Below are 8,026 nucleotides of genomic sequence, written 5' to 3'. Positions count from 1 at the left end.
TGTGCTTCAAAAATAGAGCTAATTTTGTCTGTGGAGAAATCTTTAATCACTATTCTGACTTTAAGTATAGATCTCTTTCTTATTGGCAGAAAATCTTCCTGGGAGTGTGTGTTAATATGCTTTTACTCATCTTTCATTGATCAAGTATAGTTGCTGTAAAGCTGATTGTCTTTTATGTTTAGCTTTTCCAGTCATAACATAAGCTGCTACTCGCAAAGAAAATGAGTGTGCTATGTCTTCATTGAGAACTATATCCAATGCCACTTTGCCATATGAACGTACATATATCTCCTTTTAGTGCCATATGTGCTGTCATTTTATAGTGGCAGATAACTTTAGGAAAACCCCTGTAGCCAGCCCAAACATTCTGTTTGCATTATACCAAACAGGACATATTTTTTTTCCCCTCTGAGTACGCAATCTAGTCTATAAAATTCCTGTCTCTGTTCACTTACCCTAAATCAATAATAATCAGCACTCTCTTTCCTTAACTTAGCCAAATTTCAGTGATCGTAACAACCTTTATGTATGTTGTTTACATTTTACATTTTGTTAGGGATTTGTATGGGATTTTATTTTCTCATTTCCCTTATTTGCAGTTTCAGAATATTCAAATGACTGAGACTTCTTTAGTGTACTTGTTTGAAGTTGGAGTCTAGCACACTTATTTACAGATTGGGATTTATATATATTTTTAGGATAACAAGCTGAGCCACCCAGGCATCCTTAATACACTAATTTAAAGAGAAGGAGGAGAAGAAAAATCTGGTTAATTTTTGATCTTGGACAAGAATCCAGGTGTACTAGCTCCAAGATTCAAATATTTTTCCTAATGTGGCACTGTGCTTCCTTTAAAATAGTACCTGTGTCCCTTCCCAGTTTTATAATAATCTATATATTTTGTGTTTATATCCATTAAATAATTATGCATATGGTGTTATTATAGTAATACCCATCAAAGCATTGCAACCCATCATGAAATTTCTAGGGATAACTCAAAAAGTTTGTTTTTCAAAAAATATTCTGAAAACTTTGATCAGTGATTTTAATTTTTGAAACTATAAAACACACTTCCATTGCCTGAAAAGTATCCACTTTCCATTTCATTAGTAGTTTCTGTTTTCATTTTCTTATGTACTCTGACCACACAAACCATGTCTCTCTAAAAAGCAGGTTTCTACCCCTATCCAAAGTCAGAACTGATTCTTAAGGATAAGCCCTTTGCTTTGCTTGTGATTCATTTAAGGAATCCAGAATTGAGAGAATTGGAGCATGGCATTGCACTCAACAAGGGACTATTTCAGATAATTATGTGCTCAATTCAGGCCAAGTAGATGGGAGAAGTATTCTAGAGAGATCTCAGATTATTCATTTATTTTCTGATAAGAGATTGTTGCTGAATAAACAAGAGGTAGCTTTTTTCCTCTGTATAACATCATACATTTGAAAAAGTGCATTTTACTTCAGACTAAGACTAAAACTGCAAACTCAGAGCTGAGAGATATGCAGAAAGAAGCTAAAGCCTTGACTGAACACTAATAGGCTACTTCTTCAACATGTGGACTTTTTCAGTTAAATATGCCAGTTTGCCTTCTTTACTGATGAGCCAGGGTAGTTTTCTGCCACATTAAACGCATTATGTTCTGCCACATAAAAACACATTAACTTAAATGTAAATGTATGTTTATTAAAAGATAAAATAAATTTAAAATATTTGAAATAATCTACATTTGATTGAAAGTAATTCTATAGAGACCCATTCTTTCAAAAACATTTAAAAATACATGAATACTCTGGCTCTTTGTTAGACTACAAGTGACATTAAAATGAAGCATATTATTGAAAATCTGTTTTTAATTTTTCCTGAGGAAAATAAAATGTTTGAATTATTAACTTGAGATTTTTTTCTTTTGAAGTATAGTTGATATATAATATTAGTTTTAGGTATGATTCAATACTTATATACATTATGAAGTGATTATAAAAAATTTAGATAGCATCTATAACCATACAAAGTCATTATAATGTTATTTACCATCTTCCCTATGCTGTATATGTAAACATCTACATTATTATTTTTTAGAGCAAGAATGAGAGCAAGCTAGCAGAGGAGTAGAGGGGCAGAGGGAGAGAGAGAATCTGAAGCAGGTTCCACATGGTATCTGTCTTCTTCTGTCTTATATCACTTAGAATGATATGTTCTAAGTCCATCCATGTTGTCACAGATGGCAAGATTTCATTTATTTTTATGACTAAGAAATATTCCTGGGTCTATGTGTATCACATCTTTTTTTCAATTCATCTATTTGGACACACTTGGATTACTTCCATATCTTTATTATTGTAAATAATCCTGCAATGAACATGGAGGGGGATCTTTTTTAATAAATACCCAGAAACTAGAATTGTTAGATATTATGGTAGTTCTATTTTTAATCTTTTGAACAACCTCCATAGTTTCTTCCCATAATGGCAGCACCAATTTCCTTTTCCACAGTGCTTCCTTTTCCTTCATATCCTTGCCAATGCTTGTTATTTATTCTTTATAATACTCATTATTCTGACTGACATGAGATGATTTTTCATTGTGCTTTTGATTTACATCACTCTGATAATTAGTAACATTGAACATCTTTTCACGTGTCTCTTAGCCATCTATCGATCTTCTCTGAAAAAATGTCTATTCAGGTTATCTGTCCACTTTTTAATCAGATTGTTTTTCTTCGTGTTGAGTGTGAAGTTCTTAATATATTTTTTATTTTAACCCATTATCAAATGTATCATTTGCAAATATCTTCTTCCATTCAGTAGGTTGTCTTTTCATTTTCTTGATGGTTTCCTTCACTGTAGAAAAAGTCTTTTATTTTGATATAGTCCCAATTGTTTATTGCTACTATTGTTGTCTTTGCCTGAGAAGTCAGAACCAAAAAACATTGCTAATATCAATGTCCAGGAGTTTACTGCTGATCTTTTATTTTAGGAGTTTTATGGTTTCAGGTCTTATGGTTAGGTCTTTAATCCATCTTTAGTTTCTTTCTGTATATGTTGTAAGAAAGTGGTCCAGTTCCACTGTTTCACATGTAGATGTCCCGTTTCCTCAACATTTATTAAAGAGAGAGTCTTTCCCCCTTCTATAGTCTTGCCCCCTTTGTTGTAGATTAACCATAGTGCTTATTTCTAGGCCCTCTATTCCATTGGTCTATGTGTCTGTTTTTGTGCCAGTACTATGTATACCTACTACTATGTATACCTACTATGTATACCTACAACATTGTTTTTCTTTGTCAAGATTTCTTTGGCTATTCAGGGTCTTTTAAGATTCCATACAAATTTTAGGGCTATTTGTTCTAATTTTGTGAAAAATTCTATTGGTATTTTGAGTATTGTATTAAATCTGTAGACTGCTTTAAAAAGTATGAACATATTCATAATATTCATTCTTCAAATCCATGAGTATGATATATCCTTCTTATTTGTTTCATATGCAATTTCCCCTATCAATATCTTATATTTCTCAGGGTGCAGATCTTACATATTCTTGGTTAAATACATTCTTAGGTATTTTATTCTTTTGTTGGAATTGTAAATAGGATTGTCTCATTTTTATTTATGTATTCTTATTTTTATTGAGGCATAACTAACATACAGTGTTAATTCAGGTATACACATAGTGATTTGACACTTTTATGCATTAATCAGTGCTTACCATAATAGGTGTACTCACAGTGTCACCATTTATTCTATAGTATTATCAACTATATCCCCTATGTTGTGCTATTCATCTCTACTCTCTATTTTATTTTATAACTGGACATTTTTACCTCTCAATCCTTTGCATCTATTTCACCCATTTCTACACTTTCCTCCCCTCTGGCAACAACCAGTTTGTTCTCTGTATTTATGAGTCTATTTGTTTTGGTTTGTTCGTTTGTTTGCTTGCTTTTAATTCCACACATAAGTGAAATCATATGGTATTTTTCTTTGTCTGAATTATTTCATTTAGCATAATAACTTTTAGGTTCTCCATGTTATCACAAAGGGCAAGATTTCATTCTTTTTTGTGACAGTAATATTCCATACATACATATACACGTATCACATCTTTATACATTCCCTTGTCAATGGATACATGGGATGTTTCTCTTTGACAGTTATATCCTTTCCTTTCATGGTTAGTCTTGCCAGGGGCTTGGTTTCCAACCATGTCTCTACCCTTCCTACATTTTTTGATATGGCCTTCTCTTACAATTAACTGTAGGTGGACTATTATGCCAGCCTTCAGGTATTTTCAGAGTTAGTTACTGGGATAGAGATGTTGTGTCGGTGTGTCTATGCTATGCTGTGAGCTCTGGATCCTCCTCCTATTCCATCTTCCTGCCTACTTAAGCAACAAAGTCCAGGATGATTTAGTTAATTTCTCTTTCTTCTAGTTTGTTATTAGTGTGTGGGAACACACCAGATTTTTGTTTAATTTTATATTTAACTTTACTGAACTTTTTTTAGTTCAAATAGCTTTTTGGTAGAATCATTGTTTTTTTTTTTTCCTTTTTTTATTTTTAAGATTTTATTTATTTATTTGACAGAAAAAGAGAGAGCAAGCAGGGAGAGTGGCAGGAAGAGGGAAAGGCAGAAGCAGGCTCTCTGTGGAGCAAGAGAAGCCTGATGCTGGGCTCCGTCCCAGGACCCCAGGATCATGACCTGAGCCAAAGGCAGTTGCTTAACCAACTGAGACACCCAGGCACTCTGATTTTCTGTATATAATACCATGTCAGCTGCAAGCAGTGACTTTTATTTTTTAATTGCCAATTTGGTTGAAATTTATTTCTGTTTCTTTTCTGATTATAGTGGCTATATCTTTGGTACTATGTTCAATAAAAGTATCAATGGTGGTTATCTTGATCTGGTTCCTGATCTTAGGAAAAAAACAAAAACAAAAACAAACAAACAAACAAAAAAACAACAAATCCCAAAAAACCTTTTAGCTTTTCACCACGAAATTATGTTCGCTGTGGGCTTATTGTATATGGCCTTTACTATGTTAATGTATGTTTCTTCTATGTCTGCTTCACTGAGTTTTTTTTTTATATAAAATTTTTTTATAAACATATAATGTATTTTTAGCCCCAGGGGTACAGATCTATGATCATTGAGTTTTTATTATAAATGGATGTTGAATTTACTCAAATGCTTTTTATGCACCTATTGAGATGATCATATATTTTAATGCTTTATGTGATATATATCTGTGAGTTGATTTGTAGATATTGAACCATCTTTGAATCCCAAGTAGAATTAGTCTTACTTGATTAGAGTGTATGCTTCTTTTAATGTCTTGTTTTACTTAGTTTGTTAATATTTTGTAGAGGTCTTTTGTATCTCTCTTCATTGGGAATATTGGCCTAGCACAGGGACGTGTGTGTGTGTGTGCGTGTGTGTGTGTGTGTGTGTGTGTGATGTCTTTGTCTAGTTTTGGCTGGCCTTGCAAAATGAGTTTGGATGCATTCCTTTTGTTTTTTGGGTTAATTTGAGAAGAGTAGGTAGTATTTATTTACTTATTTTATTAAAATTCAATTAATTAACATATAGCATAGTATTTGTTTCAGAAGTAGAGTTCAGCGATTCATAAATTGTGTATAACACCCAGTGCTCATTACATCACATGCCCTCCTAATGCCCAATCCTTTGTTTCTCCATTCCCCTGACCTGCCTCCCCTGAAAAGAGTAGTTACTATTTAAATGAATATAATATAATATAATATAATATAATATAATATAATATAATAATATAATATAATATTTAGAATCCATTTGAGAAACCATCTGATCCTGGACCTTTGTTTGTTGGACACTTTTTTCTTTTTTAAATCTTATTTAATTATTTCACAGACGGAGAGAGAGACCACAAGTAGGCAGAGAGGCAGGCAGAGAAAGGGGGAAGCAGGCTCCCTGCTGAGCAGAGAGCCCGATGCGGAGCTTGATTCCAGGACCCTGTTACCCTGACCTGAACCTAAAACAGAGGCTTAACCCACTGAGCCACCCAGGTGCCCCTGTTGGGCACTTTTTGTTTACAGGTTCAATTTTATTGCTAGTAACTGGTGTGTTCAGATTTTCTACTTGGTTCTGCTTCAGTCTTGGAAGGCTGTATGTTTCTAAGAATTTATCCATTTCTTTTAGATTGTCCAGTTTTTTGTCTTGCATAGTCTTTTATAAACCTTTTTATTTTTGTGACGTTGGCTGTAACTTTGTCTCTTTCATTTCTCATCTTACTTAAGTGTTTTTTTTTTTTCCTTGTGTTTGACTAAAGGTATATGAAGTTTGGTTTATCTTTTCAAAGAATCAGCTCTTAGTTTGATTGATCTTTTCTATTTTTGTAGTCTCTATTACATTTATCTGCACTCTGATCTTACTTCTTTCCCTCTACAGACTTTGAGCTTTGTTCTCCTTTTACTTCCTTTAGGTTTAAGGTTAGATTGAAATGTTTACTGTTTTTTGAGGTTGGCCTGTAATTTTATAAACTTCCCTTTTTTAGAAATGCTTTAGCTGCATTAATAAATTCTGGAGTGTTGTGTTTCCATTTTTCTTTGTCTCAGGTATTTTTTTTAATTTCCTCTTAGATTTGTTGTTGTTGTCCATTAGTTATTTAATAACATGTTGTTTAGCCTCCACATTTTTTTTTTTTTGGTGCCATTTTGTGGTAATTGGTTTTCGGTTTCATAACACTGTATTTGGAAAAAAAAATACTTGATATGGTTTCAGTATTTTTAAATTATTAAGATTTGTCTTTTGGCCTGAAATTTGAGCTATCCTGGAAAATGTTTCATATGTATATGAAGAAAATATATTCTACTTTTTAGATGGTGTGTTCTGTATGTATCAATAAGTCCATCTGGTCTACACATCTTTTAAGTCCAATGTTTCCTACTGATTTTTCTGTCTGGATTATATATTCATTGATGTAAGTGGGTGTTAATGTCCCCTATTATTGGATTATTGTCAATTTCTTCATTTCTGTCTGTTAATATTTGCTTTATATATGATGCTTCTATATTGAGCACCTAGATATTTACAATTGTTATATCCTCTTTTTTGATTCATCCCATATCATTATACAATGGTTTGATTTATCTCATCTTACAGTCTTTGTTTCAAAGTTGCAGATTGTAATTGCATTCCTGAACAGAAGTAACAAACTATCAGTAAGAGAAATTAAGAAAACAAAACAATTCTATTTACCATTGCATCAAAAAAGTAAGACAACTAATAAATTTTTTAATTTTTTCATTTTCTTAATTTAAATTCAATTAATTAAAATAAATGCATTATTGGTTTCAGAGGTAGAAGTCAGTGATTCGTCACTCTTATTTAATAACAAGTGCTCATTATATCACATGCCCTCCTTAAATGTCTATCTCCTGGTTACCTGATAATCCCACTCCCTTCCCCTCCAGCATTCCTCAGTTTGTTTCCTATGATTAAGAGTCTCTTATGGTTTGTCTCCCTCTCTGGTTTCATCTTGTTTTATTTTTTCCTCTTTTTGCCTAATAATCATCTGTTTTCTTTCTTAAATTCCACAGATGAGTGACATTATATGATAATTGCTTTCTCTGATTGACTTTTTCACTTAGCATCATACCATTAGTTCTATCCACATTGTTGCAAGTGGCAAGATTTCAGTTTTTTGATGGCTGAGTAGTATTCCATTGTGTGTGTGTGTGTGTGTGTGTGTGTGTGTGTATACCACATCTTCTTTATCCATTACCTAGGAATAAATTTCACCAAAAAGATGAAATACCTATATGTTGAAAACTGAGACATTAAGAAATTGAAGGTGAAACAAATGGAAAAAATATACCATGCACATGTTGAAAAAATATTGCTAAAATATCCATACTACCCCAAGCAATCTATAGATTCAAATGTGATACTAACCAAAATACCAACATAATTTTTTACAAAATTTTAATAAAATTAAAATATGTATGGAACCATGAAGACCTTGAAATATCAAAGCATTCTTTAAAGACTT

Source organism: Mustela erminea, chromosome 2 (genome assembly GCF_009829155.1).
Source record: "Mustela erminea isolate mMusErm1 chromosome 2, mMusErm1.Pri, whole genome shotgun sequence".
NCBI classification, from domain to species: Eukaryota; Metazoa; Chordata; class Mammalia; order Carnivora; family Mustelidae; genus Mustela; species Mustela erminea.
Note: the sequence above shows the minus strand (reverse complement) of the source record.